This window comes from Mustela erminea, chromosome 2 (assembly GCF_009829155.1).
Source record: "Mustela erminea isolate mMusErm1 chromosome 2, mMusErm1.Pri, whole genome shotgun sequence".
NCBI classification, from domain to species: Eukaryota; Metazoa; Chordata; class Mammalia; order Carnivora; family Mustelidae; genus Mustela; species Mustela erminea.
Genome location: NC_045615.1, coordinates 138,858,383 through 138,882,876, shown reverse-complemented (window position 1 = coordinate 138,882,876; position 24,494 = coordinate 138,858,383).

The window sequence follows — 24,494 nt, the reverse complement described above, 5'->3', positions numbered from 1 at the left end:
TGCATCTTTGGGGAAGTGTTGACTTTACCATGTAGAGAGAAACCAAAGGAGGGGGGAAATTGAGGCAAATACAGTCAGAGGGTTTTGAGACTTGGTGTTCCTCTACAGCCTCACTACCTGCTGAGAAAGCCTGGGGAACCCCCCACCAAGGCCCTGGGGATCAGCCTAAGGCTCCGGGAGAGGAGGTGCAGGAGTGGGGGGGATCACAAATCCCAGGCAGGCCCTAGATGGGAAATAAAATAGATCAAACCAAGAGCTCGGCTCACTCACAAATCAAAAGAAACTTCTCAGCAGGGTTGTCATCAGGAACAACCTGGATGCCAGTCAAAGGAAAAACAGAGGGGATTATAGACTTCCAATAAAATAAATCCACACAAGTAAGCAGATCTATTCTCCCTGATGAGAAGCAGTGCTGCCTTGTTTCATTCAGGAATATCGCACTCATTCTAGCACACTTTACAGGACAAGGGTCTCTCATCATATGACATCATATGCCTTGCATCACCAAGCACAACCACACATATTTGTTGTGTGAATTTAATCGAATCAAACAACTCAGGTGGACAAAAGGAAATCACTATTGTCTGAGCACATAGCATGCACAACGAACTTGGCAAGAGGTGTGAAATGTGTGACTATAAAGCAAAGTGGCCAGCTTTCCTTGTGCCGTCAGTGGGAGCAGACCAGTCCCCTCACAGCTCCATTTCATGCTTAATGCACACCAAGCCCAGTTTTGTTGCAAGAATTGGGGCCATCATTTGACAGCAAAATGACTAAGAACATCAAGAACCCTCTTCAACCACCTTGGGCTTAAAGATCAACTCTATTTCCCTTGTCAGGCTAAAGTGCATCCTATTTGACAAACAAGGACACTGGGCCATAAAGCGACATGATGGAACTAGGATTCAAACTCAAGTGTGTTACATTCTAGGGTTATACTGACCTCTAGGGAGCCTCTGGCATGGAGCAAAGGACTGAGGAAGGAGGGCCACTGAGTCATGTCCTTTGAGAACACCACCGACATAGATCTGAGCCCCCAGAAGCAGCAGCACTCTGGCCATCAGAAAGTGAAACCCAGGGACCTTGACTCTGACATAGTGATGAAGCTGAGGGACCTGGCCATGCATGTTCTGGGTTCCTGGGAGGGTCTTCTAATGACCCACCTCTTGTGTCCCGCTGCTTCCATCCAAAAGTTCCTCCTTCCTGAATATCTCCTTCTTATATATCTGCAGGTTAGGAATAGCTATAGCAGTACTCCGGAGGGTATGCAAACATCTGAGAACCAGGAGTATATGATCTTCTGGTTGCTCACACTCATGGATCACATACTAATCGTTGGAACCAGGAGTTGGTCAACAATACCCAAAGCAACTAGAAGCTGTTGCCAGAAGAACAGAAATTATGGAACAGAGGAAGAGGAAATTGATGTTGGAAGGATAAGAGCAACAAGAATCTACTACACTGACTGATGAATAAGAGGCATACATCTCAGTCTCCCACTCCTCAGTCTGAGGGAAGGTTGCACAGGCCCAGAAAGGGAAATAAAATGAATAGGAAGAGCAAAGGTCCTCATTGGCTTCTGGTGGAAGATAGTTCTAGGCTTCCCTTTTTTTTTTTTTTTTTTTACTACCTTCAACCCTGAAGAGAGTTTTTATACTTACAGTTATTATATTTTTTAAATTTTTAATTTTTTTAATTTCTTTTCAGTGTACCAGAATTCATTGTTTATGCACCACACCCAGTGATCCATGCAATCTGTGCCCTCCATAATACCCACCGCCAGACTCACCCAACATCCCACTCCCTGCCCCTTCAAAACCCTCAGATTGTTTTTCAGAGTCCATAGTCTCTCATGGTTCATCTCCCCTTCCAATTTCCCCCAACTTTTCTCAAGTACTTGTGCAGATTCTGGATGGAGGGCTTGGAGTAGAACATGTTTAAAAGTGGTTCCTTCAATCTGGGGGTAGTGGGCATTTGCCAGTTTGGACCAGATTCTGTTTTCTCTGGCTCCCTACTTCCACTTCATCCCCAGGAGCTATTGGCTGGGTATATAGTCTTGGCTCAGCCATTAATACACTCCTGCTGGGGCATCAGATCCTTGATAGGTGTGACTTTGTTTTCTTGGTCATGGGTAGCAATATCAAGTTCACAGAGCAGCAGTAGGACAGCTGACATTGGGCACTACTGTCTTTAGATTCAAGCAGATGAAACCCCCTCCTAGGCCTCAGTTTAGGAGACCCGATGTTGGCCCTCTTCCTGCTGTACCTCATAAGGAATCTACCAGTCCATAGGACACACCTACTCAGAAGCTAAAATCCATCCCTGATTCTAGACTGTGCTCCAAATACATAGGTCCCCAGAATTCTCTGCTTAAATGACTCCAAGGCTATTTATGGTCTGCTTCCCTGTACTCATCCCCTGAAAGGATACCACTCACACTTCTATACCCCAAAGGTGGCCAAGAGAGGACTTTTGTTTAAAATGCGCATGGTGGGCGCCTGGGTGGCTCAGTGGGTTAAGCCGCTGCCTTCGGCTCGGGTCATGATCTCGGGGTCATGGGATCGAGTCCCGCATCGGGCTCTCTGCTCGGCGGGGAGCCTGCTTCCCTCTCTCACTCTCTGCCTGCCTCTCTGCCTACTTGTGATCTCTGTCTGTCAAATAAACAAATAAAATCTTTAAAAAAAAAATAAAAATAAATAAAAATAAAAATAAAATGCGCATGGTGCTTGTATATTCAGACTGAAGTAGGGAAAAAAGGAAGGATAAGCTAGGGTGTGGGACACAGGAGCCAAGGGCTAGATTTCAACCCATGGAGTTTTAAGGAGTTCTAAGGAGTCAAGAATTCTAAGTTTGACTGGGTATTTACCCTAAAGATACACATATAGTGATCCAAAGGGGCACATGCACCCGAATGTTTTTAGAAGCAATGTCCACAATAGCCAAACTATGGAAAGAACCTAGGTGTCCATCAACTGATGAATGAATAAAGGAGATGTGGTATATATATACAATGGAATACTATGCAGCCATCAAAAAAACCTGAAATCTTGACATTTGCAACAACGTGGATGAAACTAGAGTGTATTATGCTAAGCAAAATAAGCCAATTAGAGAAAGACAATTATCATATGATCTCTCTGGTATGAGGAATTTTAGAGGCAGGATTGGGGTTCATGGGAGGAAAGGAGAAAAAAATGAAACAAGATGGGACTGAGGAAGGAGACAAACCATAAGAGACTCTTAATCTCAGGAAACAAGCTAAGGGTTGCTGGGGGTGGGATGGGGAGTGTTGGGGTGCCTGGGTTATGGACATTGGGGAGGGAATGTGCTATGGTGAGTGCTGTGAATTGTGTAAGACTGATGATTCACAGACCTGTACCCCTGAAACAAATAGTACCTTATATGTTAATAAAAATTCATAAAAAATAATTCTGAGTTTGAGGTTGACCCTTCAGCTGACTATGAATGTATTTGTCAAGGAAGGAGGATTTAGCATATTTTAATATGTTTTTTACTTGCTTTATAACTTATTTTTAATTTTTAAATATTTACACATATGGTACTGGGCTTCCATCTCTATACTCTTGCTACAAGTCCTACAGTTGTTAAGAAAAGGCTTGGCCTTTGTCAACAGAGGTAGGGCAGCTGGCAAGTCAGATGAGCCGGATTGTTCCTAGGGCATGGTTTTACTTACATTCTCTAACAACCTTCCTTTGCTGCCTATCTTATAATTCTCATTGTCTCATCTTCCCAGCAATTATCTTTCAGTAATGTTCTTTCTTGTCTGTAATGGGGGGGGGGGGGAGGGTTGCTTAAATCAGTCAATTTCTTTTTTTTTGTATAAGATTTTACTTATTTATTTGAGGGGGGCACAAGCCGGGTAGTGGAGGGGGAGGAGAGGGAGAGGAAGAAGCAGACTCCCCACTGAGCAAGGACATGGGGCTCAATCCTAGGACCCTGAAAACATGGCCTGAGCCAAAGGCTTAACCAACTGAGGCACCCAGGTGCCCCCAATCTGTCAATTTCTGATGAACACAACTAAGTACACCAAACAAAGAAAAAATTTCAATGGCCTGCAGATTAGTTGAATGGTATGGAACCATCTAAAGTAGATCCTACTAAAAATAACCCAATTTTAAAATGAGCAGAGGACCCAAATAGTCATTTTTCCAAAAGAGACATACAGATGACCAACAGACACATGAGAAGATGTGTCATCACTCATCAAAAGCGAAATGCAGACCAAAACCACAATGAGGTATCACCTCACACCTGTCAGAACGGTTAGGACAAAACAAGATAAGAAATACTAGGTGTTGGCAAAGAAGGGGAGAAAAGGGAACCTTCATGCACTGCTGGTGGGAATGTAAACTGGTGCAGCCACTATGAAAACCAGTATGGAGTTTTCTCAAAAAAATTAAAAATAGAAATGCCATACAATCAATCCAAAGGAAATGAAAACACTAATTTGAAAAGGTATATGCACCCCTATGTTTATTGCAGCATTATTTATAATAGCCAAGTAATGGAGGAAACCTAAGTGTCTATTCATAGATGAATGGATAAAGAAGATATGGCAAGCATATATATATGAATATTACTCAACCGCAAAAAAGAAATAGATCTTGCATTTGTGACAACACGGATGGAGCTAGTTGGTGTCACACCAAGTAAAAGAAGTCAGAGAAAGACAATGCCATAAGATTTCACTTATATGTGGAATATAAAAAAACAAAGCAGATGAAAAAACATCATCATAAATACAGAGAACAAACTGGTTGTTGCCATAGGGATGGGGTCATAGGAACAGGCGAAATAGGTGAGGGGAATTACACAGTACAGAATTCTAGTTTTTAGGGCACCTGGGTGGCTCAGTGGGTTAAGCCGCTACCTGCAGCTCAGGTCATGATCTCAGGGTCCTGGGATTGAGTCCCGCATCGGGCTCTCTGCTCAGTGGGGAGCCTGCTTCCTCCTCTCTCTCTGCCTGCCTCTCTGCCTACTTGTGATCTCTCTCTGTCAAATAAATAAATAAAATCTTTAAAAAAAAATAATTCTAGTTTTTAAAATAAATAAATGATGGGGATGAAAAGTACTGCATAGGGATCCCAGACAGTCAACAATATTGTAGTAACCCTGTATGGCGACTATACTCAGTGCAGAGAGGATAGCATAATGTGTAGAATGTCAGATCACTATGTTGCACACCTGAAATTAATATAACCTTGTATGTTAACTGGACTGCAGTTAAAAAAAAAAAAAAGTAGACCCTCCTCTTCTGCTAGCTGCCTCTCCCTAGGATACTTACTCTCAATCTATGAAAAATCTGGCCTCTCTAGCACTCATACGCTCCAGGGAGATTGAACCGTTCTCAAAAATTACAGTCACAGTTAGAGGGCCACTGGGGATTGTAACCCACACAGCTGTGGGTCTGGGAAATGTTGTTCAGACTGTTTCCAAGCCAGGCCTTAAGCCTAAATCACCTTTGGGACTATTATGCAAAGGATCACTCTCCAATCACAGGTCCAGGCGTCTGGTCTCTATGGATAAGCAAAGGTAAAAAGTTGGAGAGACTTAGCTCCAGAAGAAAAAAATAATTTATAAGAGCATACCACGTCCAACCCAAACTCAACAAAATTATTAGGATTTTCTCAACCTGCTCTATGATTGCAGATGTAGTAGGAATCCCTTCTTAGGGCATTATAAACTATTCTAGAATTATACATATCACACACACCCCACATCATCCACACACAAACACAAATCACAGCATGCCCACACCAATGTACATACCTCTTTATTTATATAGGGAGAAGGCAAAGGCCATCAGGATAGCCATCCACATGTTCACTGTGGTTATATTTTTTATTGTGATTATTGATTAGGGGTAAGATTATAGGTAACTTACGCTTCCTACTTTTTCAACAATAAAGAGATTTCATTTGTGTAATTAAAGCCCAACAGGCATGAAAAAGAAACTGCAAGGAAAATGTTCAAATTCTAAAACTGAGCTTCAGTTTCATACATAAGTACTAGATTAAGGCTCCCGAGTCTCCACTGCTGAGAAAACTCAGTCAAAATCCTGTGAGTTTCCTTTGATGAGAACATCAGAATTGTAACAGACTCAACTTTTTCCTGGAATCACCCCCTTCATTATGTGTTAACACTGCCCTTAAACAGGTAGTTAATAAGTTTGTTTCTATTTTTGTGTCCATTGGGTTGGCTTGAGTGTCTTTCCATTCTGTGGTGTTTTGTTGAGCATTCCTGGAACCACTATAAACATGCATCAGTAGCTCTCCGGGTAAAGAAACCTTCTTGCCAGCTTTCCCATAAAGGCTGGAAGCGGACTTGAAATTTGGACCTCATTCCTCTTTCCACTCAAACTTCAGGGACATCTTCACATTGTTCTCAAAGAGAGCTATTTTTTTCTTTTTCCTCTTCTTAGTTCAAAGAATTTGCCATCATTTGGCCAAAGTACATACATTTATGATGAAAATGTATTATTTTATAAGTTCTCAACCTAAATTTGCTTCTTTGTATGCAGGGAAAAAGTCAGGACCCCAAATAAACATCTATTCTGTACAAAGGAAAATCTGAAGTCAGTCTCTAATATTGTAGAGTCTGGAGAGTTTCCCATGTGGTACTCGTTAGAGGGAGAATGAAAAGTCCAGAGGAATAAGTATCTGCAGAGGGTGGGCATAAAAGACAAGCCAAGTCAGTTTTCAGTTTCCCTTAAGAAGCAAGAGTTAGTTGTAAGAGGTCCAGGAAGAGACAGGTTAAGAGCTTGTTTTGGGCAATCAAACAGATCTGGATGCAAATCCTGATTCCGATATATATATGTATATACATATATATATACATATAGATAGATAGATTTATATACAAATAGATTTATTTGTATAGATAGATTTATATACACAAATGCAAATCCTGATCCCAGTATATATACATGCATATATATACATATACATACATATATACATACACTAGCCTTACAATCTTTTTTTTCTTAGATTTTATTTATTTATTTGACAGACAGAGATCACAAGTAGGCAGGGAGGCAGGCAGAGAGAGAGGGAGAAGCAGGCTCCCTGCTGAGCAGAGAGCCTGATGCGGGGCTCGATCCCAGGACTCTGGGATCATAACCTGAGCTGAAGGCAGAAGCTTTAACCCACTGAGCCACCCAGGCACTCCTAGCCTTATGATCTTAAAGAAACTACTTAATGTCTCTGTGTCCTGATTTTCTCATCTATAAAAAAGTATCTACTTCACAGCTCCTTTTCTCTTCGTGTGTCTTTTACATTTTTGTTTTGTTATGTTTTGTTTGGGAGGATTAACTAAGATTTGGCCTATAAAGTACCAAGCACCATATCTGGAACAGGTTCCTAATACAGATTAGTCTTTCAAAGTCTATCTGGGGGATACTTCCAGCCAACATGGAGTAATGGAATCAAATTTACCATCCTTCCTGGACAATTTGAAAACCAGACAAAGTCTATGAAGAGAATTTTCCAAGATATTGGACATCAGGCAATGAAGGACAATGATCCCCAAGAGATGAGAAACAAATGAACTGAGTTTTTTAATTTCCCCAGCTTAGTAGCTAGAAGGAGTTTCCAGACCACAGAGCACAGACAGGAGCCCAGGTACAACTTGGCAGTCTCTCTGTGCTGAGGAAACAGAGTCGAAAATCTGACAAGGACAAGGAGTCTAAAGTTTCAGGGCAAAGGGGAAAGCTGCACTGAGTGAGAAGTCTGGAGGCTGCAGAGGGTCCGCCAGAGTCTCCAGTGAAGGCCAATCAGTGCATCCAGGTGAGGAAGCTGCCCAAAGCAGAAAGCGAACCGCTTGGGAAGATTAAAGTGAACACACCCCAAAGATCACACCAGACCAGGCATAGCTCTTGTTCCTACCAGCCAGAGGGGCAAAACCTCATAATTTGTGGGCATTAGGGGGAGTACACAGAAGGGCTTTGTCTCTATAAAGGATAAAATTAGCCCTACAGTAAATGCTGTTTTGATATCCTAGAAAAGCTTAAAAGCAAGCCCCAGAAAGATCAAACTGTTTATCAAGTAACTTATTTTTTTAATTTTTTATTATGTTATGTTAGTCACCATACAGTACATCATTAGTTTTTTTTATTTATTTTTTATTTATTTTCAGCATAACAGTATTCATTATTTTTGCACCACGCCCAGTGCTCCATGCAATCCGTGCCCTCTATAACACCCACCACCTGGCACCCCAACCTCCCACCCCCAACCCCTTCAAAACCCTCAGATTGTTTTTCAGAGTCCATAGTCTCTCATGGTTCACCTCCACTTCCAATTTCCCCAAACTCCCTTCTCCTCTCCATCTCCCCATGTCCTCCATGCTATTTGTTATGCTCCACAAATAAGTGAAACCATATGATAATTGACTCTCTCTCATCATTAGTTTTTGATATAGAGTTCCATGATTCATTGTTTGCTTATAACACCCAGAGCTCCATGCACTAATGCCCTCCTTAATACCCATCACCGGGCTAACCCATCCCCCCACGCACCTCCCCTCTAAAACCCTCAGTTTAATTCTCTGAGTCCATAATCTCTCATGTTTTGACCCTCCCTCTGATTTTTCCCTTCCTTCTCCTAATGTCCTCCGTACTATTCCTTACGGTCCACAAATAAATAAAACCATATGATAATTGACTTTCTCTACTTGAATTATTTCACTCGGCATAATCTCCTTCAGTCCCACCTATGTTGATGCAAAAGTTGGGTATTCATCCTTTCTGATGGAGGCATAATACTCCATTGTATATATGGACCACATCTTCTTTATCCATTCGTCCGTTGAAGGGCATCTCAGCTCTTGCCACAGTTTGGCTATTGCGAACATTGCTGCCATAAACACTGGGATGCATATGCCCTTCTTTTCACCACATCTGTATCTCTGGGGTGAATACCCACTAGTGCAGTTGATGGGTCATAGAAGAGCTCCATTTTTAATTTTTTGAGGAACCTCCACACTGTTTTCCTGATTTCAAACTATATTACAAACCTGTGATCACCAAGACAACATGGTACTGGCACAGAAACAGACACATAGACCAATGGAACAGAATAAAGAGCCCAGATATGGACCCTCAACTCTATGGTCAAGTACTCTTTGACAAAGCAGGAAAAAATTTCCAATGGAAAATAGACAGTCTCTTCAATAAATGGTGCTGGGAAAATTGGACAGCTATATACAGAAGAATGAAACTTGATCATTCTCTTATACCGCACACAAAGATAAACTCTAAATGGATGAAAGACCTCAATGTGAAACAGGAATCCATCAAAATTCTAGAGGAGAGCACAGACAGTAACCTCTTTGACATTGGACACAGCAATTTCTTTCAAGACACGTCTCCAAAGGCAAAGGAAACAAAAGCAAAAATGAACTTCCGGGATTTCATCAAGATAAAAACTTCTGCACAGCAAAGGATACAGTCAACAAAACAAAGAGACAACCCACAGAATTGGAGAAGATATTCACAAGTGACACTACAGACAAAGAGCTGATATCCGAGATCTATAAAGACCTTCTCAAACTCAATACCCAAAAAATAAATAATCAAGTCAACAAACAGAGAGAAGATATGAACAGACATTTCTCCAAAGGAGACATACAAATGGCTAACAGACACATGAAGAAATTGTTCATCATCATTAGCCATCAGGGAAATCCAAATCAAAACCACTTTGAGATACCACTTTATTTCAGTTAGAATGGGAAAAATTGACAAAGTGAGAAACAACAAATGTTGGAGAGGCTGTGGAGAAAGGGGAACCCTCTCACACTGTTGGTGGGAATGCAAGATGGTACAGCCACTTTCAGGTAACTTAGTTAACATTTCAGTTTCTTATTGCTGCATTTAAAATTACCCTAAAACTTAGTGACTTAAAACAAAAATGAATATTCTTATCTCACACGATTTCTGTGGACCAGAATCTAGGAAAGACATATATGATGTAGAGAAATTTAAGCCAGGATTATCTTCTGGTAATGAACAACCAAAAGAGAATACTAACTGAGGCTTCTGATGCTTAAAGACCCTAAATGTAAAACCTAAAACTGTAAACTTCTAGAAGAATATAGAGAGGAAAATATTTGTGACCATGGGTTAGACTAAGAATTCTTAGATAACATCAAAAGCATGAAACTTAAAAGAACAAAAGTCTATAATCTGATCTGTGTCTAAGTTGGGAATGTCTGTCCTTTGAAAGATATTCTCAAAAGAATGAAAAGAGAAACAAACTGAGAGTTGGGGAGGGGGAGGGTTGGGTGAGCCTGGTGACAGGTATTAAGGAGGGGCACATATTGCATGGAGCACTGGGTGAAATGCATAAACAATGAATTTTGGAACACAAAAATTAAATTAAATTAAATTAAATTTTTAAAATCTTAAACAATTAAAAAAAAGAATGAAAAGAAAATTCACAGATTGAGAAGAAATGTTTTCAATTATATACCCGATAAAGAACTTGCATCCATAATTAATGAAGAATCCTGGAAATTACACAATAAGAATACAAATAAATAAAAACTGAGCAAAAAACTTGAACAGACACCATATATATATATATATATATATACACACACACATATATATATGTATATATATATATGAGAAAAACAAAAAAGAAAGAAAAATATATTCTCAGCTTCATTTGTCATTAGTGAAATGCAAATTAAAATCACAATGAGATACCACAACTATGCACCTACTAGAATGACTAGAACAAAAGAGACTGACTATACCACATATTGGCAAGAACATAGTGCATCTGGAATTCTCCATTGCTCAAGAGAATGTCAGATGGCGTTCACTTTGGAAAAGAGTTTGCTAGTTTCCTAAAATTTTTACTATTCAGCTACCAAGATGACCCAGACATTCCAATCCTAAGTACATACCCAAGAGAAGTGGAATCATATGTTCATACAAAGACTTGTACACAAATGTTCATAGCAGCTTTATTTGTAATAACCCCAAACCAAAAACAATCAAAGTGTTCATCAATAAGCAAGTAGATAAACAAATTGTGCTATTATGCATACAATGAAATGCTGGTCAGCAATAAAAAGGAATGGATTCTTGATACACACAATGGATGAATCTCAAAATAATTCTACTGGGTGAAAGAAAAATGACCAAAAAAATGTATATACCTCATGATTCCATTTATATAAAGTTCTAAGAATGCAAATAAATTTATGACAGAAAGTAGGTAACTGTTTTCTGGATGTGTGGGGAGAAGTGTGACAGAAGGCTCATAAGGGGCACAAGGAAACTTTGGGGGTTAATGGATATGTTCATTATTTTGATTGTGCTGATAATCTCGTGGGAGTGTCAAAACTGAGTCAAAAACTCATCAAATTATACACTGTAAATAACTATTTCATCATTAATTATAGCTCAATAAAGATGTCCTTTTGTTAACTGAAACCTAAATAATACACAGTGTTACATTTGTTTCAGGTGTACAATGTAACAATTCAACAATTCTATACATTATTCAATGTTCATCAAATGTTGTCACCAAGGTTGTTACAGTATTATTGAATGTATTCCCCATGCTGTCCTTTTCATCTCCGTGACTTATTTTATAACTGGAAGTTTGGACCTCTTAATCCCCTTTATCCCTTTCATCCATCCCCCCCCCCCACCACCCACCTCACCTGTGGCAACCAGCAGTTTGTTTTCTGTATTGAAGAGCCTGGGTTTTTTACAGTCTGCCTCTTCTTTGTTTTGTTTTTTAACTTCAACATATGAGTGAAATCATATGGTATTTGTCTTTATATGACTCATTTCACTTAGCATAATACCCTCTAGGTCCACCTGCGTTGTTGCAAACGTTGTTGCCGTTTAAGACGTCTCAGTAGAGACAGTCTTAAAAACTCAAGTCTAAGGACATCCAGGTGGCTCAGTCAGTTAAGCATCTGCCTTTGCTCAGGTCATGATCCCAGGGTCCTGGGGTCCAGTTCTGCATCAGGCTCTTTGCTCAGCTGGGAGCCTGCTTCTCTCTCTGCCTGCTGCTCTCCCTGCTTGTATACTCTCTCTCCCTCTCTCCGACAAATAAATAGATAAATATCTTTAAAAAAAAAAAAAAAAAAGAAAGAAAGAAAAGAAAATCTCAAGTCTAATCTTAAAAAAAGTTTGTGTGGGAAATAATGCCTATGCAACTTATTCACTGTAACATTATTTTGTTTATAATTTTTTGTGACTTTTATTTTATTTTATTTTAGTGTTCCAAGATCCATTGTTTATGCACCACACCCAGTGTTCCATGCAATACGTGCCCTCTTTAATACCCACCACCAGGCTCACCAACCCCTCACCCCTTCTCCCTTCCAAAACCCTCAGTTTGATTCTCAGACTCCACAGTCTCTCATGCTTTGTCTCCCCCTCTGATTTCCCCCAATTCCCTTTTCCTTTCCTTCTCCTAATGTCCTCCATGTTATTCTTTATGCTCCACAAGTAAGTGAAACCATATGATAATTAAATCTCTCTGCTTGACTTATTTCACTCAGCATACTCTCCTCCAGTCCCGTCCATGTTGATACCAAAGTTGGGTGTTCATCCTTTCTGATAGAGGTGTAGTATTCCATTGTATATATGGACCACATCTTTATCCATTCATCTGTTGAAGAGCTTCTTGGCTGTTCCCACAGTTTGGCAACTATGGCCATTGCTGCTATGAACATTGGGGTATAGATGGCCCTTCTTTTCACTATATCTGTATCTTTGGGGTAAATACCCAGTAGTGGAATTACAGGGTCATAGGATAGATCTATTTTTAATTTCCTAAGGAATCTCCACAATGTTTTCCAAAGTGGCTGCCAAAGGAAACAGTCAACGAAACAAAGAGACAACCCACGGAATGGGAGAAGATATTTGCAAATGACACTACAGACAAAGGGTTGATATCCAAGATCTATAAAGAACTCCTCAAACTCAACACTCAAAAAACAGATAATTAGGGGCGCCTAGGTGGCTCAGTGGGTTAAGCCGCTGCCTTCGGCTCAGGTCATGATCTCAGGGTCCTGGGATCAAGTCCCACATCGGCTCTCTGCTCAGCAGGGGGCCTGCTTCCCTTCCTCTCTCTCTGTGATCTCTTCCCTTCCTCTCTCCTACTGTGATCTCTCTCTGTCAAATAAATAAATAAAATCTTTAAAAAAAAAACAGATAATTACATCAAAAAAATGGGCAGAAGACATGAACAGACACTTCTTGAAAAAAGACATACAAATGGCTAACAGACACATAAAAAAAAGTTAATCATCATTAGCCATCAGGGAGATTCAAATCAAAACAACGCTGAAATACCACCTTACACCAGTTAAAATGGCCAAAATCAAGAGGCCAAGAAACAACAAGTGTTGGAGAGGATGTGGAGAAAGAGGAACCCTCTTATACTGTTGGTGTAGCATTATTTTTAATATCAGAAAATTGAAACAAACCATACCATTAATGAAGATCTGGATAAATATGCCATCGTGTATTCACATAATAGAATATATGCAGTTGTAAAAAAGAAAAAAAAAAGAATGAAGAATATCTCTATGTGCTGATATGGAAAGAGTTCCAAGGGGCTCTGATAAGGAAAAACAAAACAAAACAAAACATGGTGCAGAATACTCTCCTAGAGCCCTCATCTTGAGTAGACATTCTCATTCCCTTCTGTGAATGCCCAGTGGGGAAGTCTGGAGGTTCTAGAATACTGGGAAACTATCTCCAAGTGTTTATTTAGAAATGTCACTTGATTGGGGTGCCTGGATGGCTCAGTGGGTTAAAGCCTCTGCTTTCAGCTCCAGTCATGATCCCGGGGTCCTGGGATCGAGCCCTGCATCGGGCTTTCTGCTCATAAGGGGGCCTGCTTCCCCTCTCTCTCTGCCTGCCTCTCTGCTTACTTGTGATCTCTGTCAAATAAACAAATAAAATCTTTTTAAAAAAATGTCACTTGTTTTTGGATCCCAACTTTTGTCCCCTGCAATTTAAATTATAATTTTATTTTTGCACATGTGTATATAACTGGTGAAGATAAGAATTTGTATTCATACGTCCTCATATATGCATAAAGACATTCTAGGAGGATACAAAAAATGGAAAACGGTTAAAGAAAATGGGCAGAGGGAACAAGGGACCAGCAAGGGAACAGCAGGGAAATTTTTCAAATTAAATTGAATGTCTGTATGTATCAAAATCTTTAATAAAATTTTTTCACTAAAAAATCTGTTTAGGGGTTGAAGGAAAGGGGAATTTCTGCTGATGACTCTGAGAAAGCTTATTTATTCAGGAATCCATAAGACTTCCCATCTTCTTCAGCCAAGAACAAGAAAGTAGATGAAATAACTCAAAAGATTCCCTTTTAAGACTTTTTCCCTTAGTTTGTTAGACCTCTTGCTGATTTCACAAAGGTTATTTCAGTTCCAGTTTTCTGATATATCTTGCTATATATTTAGTCTTATAATACCTTCATAATATTGATTAAAACTGTTAATTTCATAGTGTATATTAAAAATGTTTTGTCAGTGTGTTTTTAACAGATTATAATCAACTACTCAAGACATTTCCAAGATACTCAGCTCTTCTTTTGCTCTGCTTTCCTCCTTCACAGCCCCACCCTCTTTTCTTTTAGGTCAAATATTAAATAATCAATGTCGAAAATCACTGGTGGATAAACAAGGAAACTAAATAATTGTTCTTTGAAAAAGAACAATTTTTTAGTGCTTGAATCCACGTGAAGATAAGTGGTTAACTGTGTTTGATCTTATTAAGTGAAAAAAGAAGGGCTATTGAAAGCATTAGACACACAAAAATAAAGGAATTATTAAATCTCATTTGCAATACAATGAAATCTTCACAATCCAGCTGCAAAGTATTTGCCCACAGACGGCTGCCTCATTGTGAACAGATGCTGCCTTCAAAGAATTTTAGACAACAATGCATGAAGAGCTTTCTAAGTATAATTTTTATATCTATATATAAAATATATAGAGATACATAAAATATGTTTACATATAAGTCCTTATATTTATAGTTATATGTTGTTACCCAATGGTCCAGTAGCAAAAATCCATTCTTGATCTGAGATCCAATTTCCTCTTGATTGCCTTGATCTGTCTAATAAGTTTCAAGTAATTATGATCTTCACCATATCCCCAAACTGAATGAATTTGGCAAGAAATAAATGGAATTTTGATTTTCTCTTCATCCACTCATCAAGGTTATTATTTGCTATTTGTTCGTTTCTTTATTCCTCTAGTTCAAATCTGTTTTATTAGAAAGACATGCATGATGTAGATAAATTTAAGCCAGGATTATCTTCTGGCAATCAGCAACCAAAAGTTAACACTAGTTAGTTAGGGTTTTGATGCTTAAAGAGCACTGGAAGAAAAGAGTATGTCTTCGCCTTTTTTCATTTGTGGAAAATTTTAAAATGGAGACTGGAAGATCATCTCCAGTGACCCTTACCTTTTTCTTTCTCTGTGAATCTGGTGGAGGTGGTGACTTTTCAGCAGAGATGGCCCATACACAATTTTATAAAGGGACAATTCTGAGTTTCTTAAATGAATTTCTTCTTCATAAATAGCCCCTTTTTTTGTTTTAAGAAAACAAATTTCTTTGGCTTTTCCAGAATGTAAGTAACTATCAATTTGCTTTGTGCATGTATTCTTCCAAAAACCTTTTTGTTTTTATAATTTGGTTCCAGAGTTGCCTTCATGGGAGTGTAATTGGGGCCATGGCAGAGCCCTGCCCCCAAATTGGAAGGGTCCAATGCTTGGCTTAATACTCTATTGTCACCATCTTGGAATTTTTAATAATTATTGAACAAGAGAACCCATATTTTCACTTCGTACAAGGGTCCCAAATTATGTAGCAGGTCCTGCTCAGTTCAAGTAATCATGAAAATTCAAGTGGAAGAGTATCATGGGTCGTATGGCGTATGATAATAATAATGGAGAATATTTGTTGAGGATTATGTGCTGTTCTAAGAACTTTATGGGTATGAACTCATTTGAGCCTTGAGAAAACCACAGCAAGGTAAATGTTATCATTTGCCTCATTTTGCAGATGGGGAAATTGAAACACAGAGGTTAATGAAATTAATCACTCACTCAGTTAATGGAGGGACCAGAATTAGATCCCAGACAGCCTGACTCCGGAGTCTGCTATATTAGAAGTAGTGAGAGCAGTTAAAGAAAACTTCAGAATCACCTGGCTTCCATAACACAGCCCCTACCCCAGAAACTTGTAAAGCCAGTCTCATTTTGTGCTTCTACTTCTCCTGCTCCCCCACCAGTTTCAGACTTTATCTGGGGAACCAGTGTACTGTGGATGTTTTATTTAGCAGAATTTATAGGATGTCCCAACTTCTTTGATCCAAGAAGTATCCCATCTGTAGTACACCATGCACAAAAGAATCATATTTTAATTCTTCTGGGAGAATGCATGTTACCTTCAAAGCAACTGGGGGGTTTGAGGTTGTTTTCCTTGATCATGTATTTGTTAACCCAGGAGATACTCACACTTTTTTTTACTTAAGATGGGCTCGGTTCCTTGGCTGAACTAAAAATCCATTTTGCCCCATAAAACTTGCTCCAACAGGCTTCTAATTAGTTTGCCTTCTGTCAGCAATGGGGAAACCAGCTTCTGGACGCTAATATTTTTCAGGCAGGGAAAGTCGTAAAATCTGGCCGTTAACATCTATGAATAAAAATAAAGAAAGCAGAAAGGAATTCCCATTTTGTGAGACATGGCCATAACTCACAGCCAAAACATCGATGCAATAAGTGATTTATTTTGTAATATTTTTAAACAAATTTTTAAAAAGTGTAGCATCAGTACCTCATTGGAAGGAACATGACTGAAGAAGATAGAAAGGATTGTCAACATATACAGGGGAAAGACTGCAAAGAATTTAGTTTGGTGGCTACGAAGTCTGTAGCCTGAAGACCTGTCTTAAATCCTGGGTCTACCACAGAGGGATAAGCCCTGAGATGTCCATTCTGGATTCTGAGACCTTACTCTCAATGACAGATAGCGCTCACTTTTCACTTAGGCACTTCTCAGGAAGGGAGTCTTGGTTTCTCGCCAGTATGTCCTGTAAGGTATTTACTGTGGCTTTATGATGCTGGAATTTGTTGTGCCTCTAACCTGAGCATTATTGTGTCTGGGTTCACTGTGCTGGGAGCCCTTCCAGCCACCTGCAGAAATGGGAAGGGGTAGGTAATGCCTTTGTTGACAAGGGCCATTTTCCATGGAGAGTCTAAGCTGAGGACAAAACTGCATTGTGAAATCATGCATCACTTCCGGTCAATGTCGGGAAACATCCCCCCATATATACACACTGCCCCTTAGCAACTATAAATCTAAGTCTACCAGGTAGACTTAGATTTCCAAGGAATTTAAGGTGTGCCATGAACACATGAAGCCTCAGGGAGCCATCTCCCTGAAGTATCAATTCACTCAAAGACCTAGAAAGGAAACATATATTTGGCATTTTTATATTCTTAAACATAGGAATCTAAATTACCAAAACCTGACATTGATAGAGTAGAGAAACCACCAAATGAGCAGGGTTGGGTCTCTTTCATTCAGTCTGGTTCCCCAAATTTATAGACTTACTACATCTCATCCCCTGACCAGCAGGGCAATTAGGAATTGTTAGGGGCTCTGAAGAAAAAGTTGGAGCTCTCAAAGTTTCACACTTATAAAAGATGCTTTTGGCTACTTTTTCAGACCAGGCAGGCATGTTATGACAGGATTGCATGTTAATTCTTTCTTATGTTATTAGATGTTCCACAAAATTGTGAGGGAAAACACGGATCTGGGTTATCCTTACGCATTGTGGGTGTTCATGAGTCTCACAACACCAAGGAAGTTGAACACTAGAATTTTCAATCTACAGGAAACCTTAGGAACTCATTCATCTATGGGTTCTTCCAACTGCACTTAGGGGCCACAACAGAGGATGAGGTGAGGCCATGAGAGAACAGCTCACCCTCCCCTGACTCAACCTCTCTGCCATTGCCCCCATCAATCACATTGAGAGGCTCCATTTGGATCTGATTTTTATTTGTCTACGATTTCCAAGTAAGATTTGATTGAAAGGAGGGCCTCTAAGATTTAAAAAAAAAAAAAAAAAAAAAGAGTTGAAAGTAGCCAATCTGATCCTAATTTTTTTTTATTTTTTAATAGCACTAAAGTCACATTATGCCCAACTCACATTATGCTCAGTCTTGTCCGTCCTGAAGCCAGTAAGCGTCTTATTTTAGGACTAGGCAAGAATCTTCAGGTTCATTTATGTTACCATCGCCAGGATTCTTTGACAAAGCATTATGGTCAGTTAGCAAACGGAGTGAATTTAAGAAAGCATTGCTTCTTCTTCATGTTTTTCAGTTGGTGTATGATTTTCCATCATTAAGAAAAGGTAGGTGTGGCCCTTCTTTCCTTTAGGGAGCAGCCATCACCCTTCTGTTCTCTCCCATTTCAGAGCCTAGACTCAGACAGGATGTGACAAACGGATTGTTTCCCTAAACTCCAGTCAGATGTATACCATTTTTATGCTTTTCGCTATAGCTACATGTCCATTGCTCTTTCATTTATTTAACATTTTCTTTAATCAGTGCCCATCTTAAATGTTAGCCATGCCCTAAGCAATAATATCCATTAAATCATGGGGGAAAATGTTTCTTTTTTACTAATATACTTGAAAATAAAACAGAATCATGGGGGAAAAAAAAAAAACTCTACCAACTTCCTGGGCCAAATCTATCTCATGGAACATGTTTTAGAAAACACAGATCGAATTCAGTCAGTCGGCAGTCACTGAATCCCTGTTCTCCGACAGGCAGTGTACCAGGTGTTAGACATACTAAACCTAGTGAGAGGCCATAGCAAGTGTTTTTTTTTTCTGATTAGGTAATACAAATGGTACTGGGGTCCCAGCTGCCTAAAAGAGTTTCTTTGTCCCCCTTTTATTGCCCAATGAAAGCATGTGCCTTTAAGAGAATCAATTTCAGTGCTGTGGCTGTGTTGCTTCGGGGTTTTTCATTTGTTTGTTTTTGACCCAAAGTGTTACGATTATCCACAGCAAACAGACACTGGCATTGGAGACTCCTGTCTGAAATGAGAAGGGTCGCATGCTCTGAAAGCACTTTGGGGAAGAAAGAGAATGCCCAAGCTGCCATGAATGGGGAATGTAAGTGGTTGTTACGGATTGAATGCCTGTGGCCCCCAAAATTCATATAACAAAATCGTATATAACCCTGAATGTGTTGCTATTAGGAGGTGGGTCTCTAGGAGATGAACAGGTCACCTGAATGGAATTAGTGCCCTTATAAAAAAGACCCCAGGGAGCTCCCTCAACCCACTTCCATGTGAGGTTATAACATGAAGATAGCCATCTATGAACCAGGACAAAGGCCCCCACCAAACATGGAATCTTCTGGCATCTTGATCTTGGACTTCTGTGAGAAATAAATGTTTGTTGTTCAAGTGATCAAGTCTATGATATTCCTGTTATAGTTGCCCAAATGGACTAAGACTCTGGCCCTAACTCCCCCCACTAGCTCCATTTTGATGTACAATAGCTTTTACAAAACTGTTCGAAGTATTACACAAAGCAATAGTAACTATTAAATTATTATAAACATTCTTAAAATGATTCCTTGGGTAAACAAGTGGGAAACACTGGATTAGTAAGAAATTGAATATATTTCTTTACTGGGAAACTTCTCAGAGCTTTTACTCACTAATCACATCGCAGCTTTCCAAGAGAGGAATATGGTTTGCATTGCTTCTCACTAATTATCTGACCGTGGAACACATTCTTGAGAATCATTTCATGGGACCTGTGTTACATGGAATACACTTTGGACAATGTTATTCTGGAAACATCCTGAAGCAGTATTGGAGAAATGGAACTTCATTGAGAGTTCATACCTCCCTGGCAGAACTGAAGAAGTAGAATAAGGAGAGAAATGCTGGATTATGCAGCACAACCAGAGCCCTCTGGAGATTTAAAAAAAAAAAAAAAAAAGAGCTTCGCCCCACTCAGAGGAGTCTCCCACACCTGGGGTCAAGAGAAGACAGACACAGGGATGTCAGCTACACAATACTTGCCTTCAGTAGCTGATGGTGTTTGGGCTTCTTCCCTTGGAATACTTGAAGTACTGAGTCAATGAAATAATTCTAAATATTTTCTTAGGGCTCTACACTCAGCTACAAAACTGGAAAATTTTCAAACCTATTTCTCTGTAACGTGGGTGTTTGGGATTTTTAAGAATACTGTTCTAGTAAATTGCGCACTGCCTGTCCACAGAAGTAAACAGCAGTCCAAGGTCCTCGGTGCATGTGTCGTGAGAACATTTCTCCTCAAACATCCCTAAAGTCTGGAGCCAAATACAGAACAGCATCTGTGCCCTATTTATTCCCAGGGTAGCTGCTACCTTTACTCCTGCCTGCAAAATATATGAGTCATGTTTGGGTGTCCTGGGGCTTTGTAAATGGTGGTAAATTGAGTCATATTTTCTTTTTCCGATAGAATTGAGCAACAAAAATCATTTCTTTTGATAACAAAAAGTTAGTTTGTCAACATGCTCACAGGACATGTGACAGGTTTATAGGTCCCTTTCACAAGATCTTCCATATTTTAAGGCCCATGTTTTTCCAGTGCTGACTTCGACGTCAGCTTGAGTGATTCCTGTATTCTTTTAGTCTCTCTGGATTAAAATCATGGGCTCTGGTCAAGTTCAGCTTTCCAATCCAAACTTCCAACTAAATGAAAGAGAAAATGTGCCAGTGATACAGTCAGCTAAACCTGGGAAAATGGCCAAAGGGGCATGGATGAGGAGTGACCTCCTAGGGGTAGGTAAGAAGCGAATTTCTATTATCATCAGTCTGGTAGATTGTCCAGAGGGGAAATGGTTCCAATCATTCCTCTCTGTGTATCCATGCCTTTTGCAATGTGATGGCAATATAACATTTCAGCTCCTACCATCAAAGGATGCAGCCTGTCTTCCCAGTCCTTGGATCTGGGCTGGCCTCATAACCGGCTTTGGCCAACAGAATGTGGAAGAAGTGTCTTCTTCTATGCATGCAAGAGTACGCAAGGGTATGAGTCCTTGCATACTTCCCTGACTTCACCATGTGAACAAGCCTGAGTTAGCCTGATGGACAATGAGAGAACACATGGCCTGTGGTCGGTCAGCCCAGTGTACCAGCTACATCGTACCGTCGTATGGCATCTGCAATACCTGGTTCTAGATCCTCACATGACAAAGTCTAGCCCAGATGAGCTTGTTGAGCTGCAGCTGACTAGAGATGCATGAATGAGCCCAGCTGAGATCAGCCAGCCCTGGCCGAAGTCATCAGAACCTCCCAGCGACCCCCATCAACTTGTGAGCAACAGTATATAGTAAATGACTTAACTGTAACTTAACTACTAAGTTAATGACACCACTAAACTGACTTAAACCACTTTGAGGGCTTGGTATGCAGCAGTGACTAACTGATACAAACATAATCACCATGATCTCTCCATCATCAGTAATCATCATTCATTTTAACATGTTTTTCCATAGAGTCTTTCACCCTACCCCCAGTTTCTGCTATTATTAACATTCTGCATTAGTGTGGTACCTTTTTACAATCAATGAGCTAATATCAATACATTATTATTAGCTAAACTCCATTGTTAAATTAGAGTTCACTGTGTTGCACACACGACCTGTTTGACAAATGTGTGATGACATGTATCACCCATTACAGTAACATACAGAATAGTTGCATTGCCCTAAAACTCCCCTATGCTCTACCTATTCATCCCTCCTTCCCCCCACCACCCTGAACCCCTGGAAACAGCTGGGGTTACCATCTCCATAGTTTTGTCTTTTCCAGAATGTCATGTAGTTGGAATCATGAAATACATATATCCTTTTCTGATCAGCTTATCTTAACATTTTCTATGTCTCTCCTAGTGCTGTTTTTCCTAAATTAACTCACTTAACACTGCAGGGTGCTATTTCTCGCTCAGTTTACAGCTAAAAGAACTGAACTCATAGATGCTAAATTAGCTGGCCCACAGACACACAGCAAATGAGTGCTAGAGTTTGAGAAATGCAGGACTTCCTTACTGTCGAGCCAGAATGCTTCACTACAGCAGGAAAAGTGGTCAAGTTTGCCTCAAAGGTCACAGTCAGCATACAGCTTTGTCTCTTTTGGCTCACCTACTGTTTTAAATACCAGAAAATTTTAGCTTTTCTTTTAAAAATTGTAGGGTGTAGCAACTGTGAGCCTGGTTTCTCACACAGTCAGTCGTCTCAGTCATTCTGAGCTGCTCTAACAAAATACCATCAACTGGATGGTTTAAATGAGACTGTTATTTCTCCAATTCTGGCGCCTGCAAGTCCACAATCAGGTGCCAGCAGACTCCGTTCTTAGTGAGAACTCTCTTCCTGGCTTGCAGATGGCCAGCCACCTTCTCCCAGTGTCCTCACATGGGAGAGAGACGGAGCCCTGGTGTCTTTCCCACTTCTGACACCACTGAGCACACCATGGGGACTTTACTCTCTTGACCTCCTCTAAGCCTCATCACCTCCCAATGACCCCAAATCCAAATATTATCACATTGGAGGTTAGAGCTTCAGCATATGAATGAGGGGGGCAGGGCACACACATTCAGTCCACAGCAGCAATAACTGGCTGAAACTGCCTCATTAGGGCATGAGTTTATACTTCCCTAGAATCTTCATTTCTCCCTATTGTATTGGATCTAGTTCTATTCACTTATTTACACAATCTCTCCATCTCTAGTAGTTTTTAACTTTTCACTGTTTTCTCCCCCAGAGATGCCATTGACCTTGGATGGAAGTCTTGAAAGGTCTTAGGTCTTGGGTTAAAATGGTAAGTTAGATATCTTGCTGCCTCAAGACTGCTAAATATATGGGAAGCACGGATGTCGATCAAGTATGAAGAATTTTAAACTGAATGTTTGATAGACTGGACTTCATTAAATACTTCTGCTCTGCAAAAGACAATATCAAGAGAATGAGGGGCACCTGGATGGCTCAGTCATTAAGCGGCTGCCTTCGGCTCAGATCATGATCCCAGGGTCCTGGGATCAAGCCCCACATTGGGCTCCCTGCTCAGCTGGAAACTTGCTTCTTTCTCTCCCACTTCCCCTGCTTGTGTTCCTTCTCTCTTTCAAATAAATAATAAAATCTTTAAAAAGAGAGAGAGAGAATGAGAAGACAAGCCACAAACTGAGAGAAAACATTTGCAAAAGACATACCTGCTAAAGGACTACTATCCAAAATACCCAATAAACACTTAGCACTCAATAACAAGAAAACAAACAACCTGATTTCAAAAATGGAGCAAAGATCTTAACAGAAACCTTCCCAGAGAAAATATACAGGTGGCAAATAAGCCCATGAAAAGATGCTCCTCATCATACGTCATCAGGGAAATACAAATTAAAACAACAACGAGCTATCACTAGACCCTTACCAGCCAAATCCAGAACACGGACAACAGCAAGTCTTGGTGAGGATGTGGAACTACAGGAATCGTCATTCATTGCTAGTGGGAATGCAAAATGCTACAGACACTTAGGCAGTAGGTTTAGTGTAACTCTTACCATAAAACCCGCCTATCACAATCCTCGGTATTTACCCAAACCAGCTGAAAACTTATGTCTACACAAAAACCTGCACACAGTCATAGCAGCTTCTTTCATAACTACCAACACTTGAGAGCAACCGAGATGTCCTTCAAATTGAGTGGATAAACTGAGGCACATCTAGGCATGGAATATTATTCCATGTTAAAAGGGAAAGAGCTGGTGCTTGACAGGCTCCCTGCTCAGCGGGGAGTCTGCTTCTCCCTCTCCTTCTGCCCCACCCCCCCTCCTCATGCACTCTCTCTCTCTCAAATAAATAAAATCTCTAAAAAATAAAAAAGGAAAAAAATTAAAGGAATTGAGCTATCAAGACATGAAAAGGCACGTAAGAACCTTAAATGCATATTACTAAGTGAAAGAAGCTAATATGAAAAAGATATCCTGGCTATATGATTCCAAGTATCTGACATTCTAGAAAAGGCAAAACTATGGAGACAATAAAAAGACCAGTAGTTGCCAAGGAAAGGGGGATAGGGAGATGAATAGACAAGAGCACGGAAGATTTTTAGGACAGTGAACATACTCTGAATGATCTTATAATCTACAAACAGATTGTAGATTATAATCTACAAATCTACAGAACAACATGAAGAGTGAACACTAAAGAAAACTACAGACTTTAGGTGATTGTGGTATTTCCATATAGTTTCATCCTTGGTTAAAAAAAAAAAAAAAAGGTACCATTCTGATGACTGATGGCAAGGATACAGGATATCAGAGCCAGACACGACAGTGAATTACAGAATCTTAGGTGGATATTGAAGTTTATTTGAGGTCTTTTTTTTT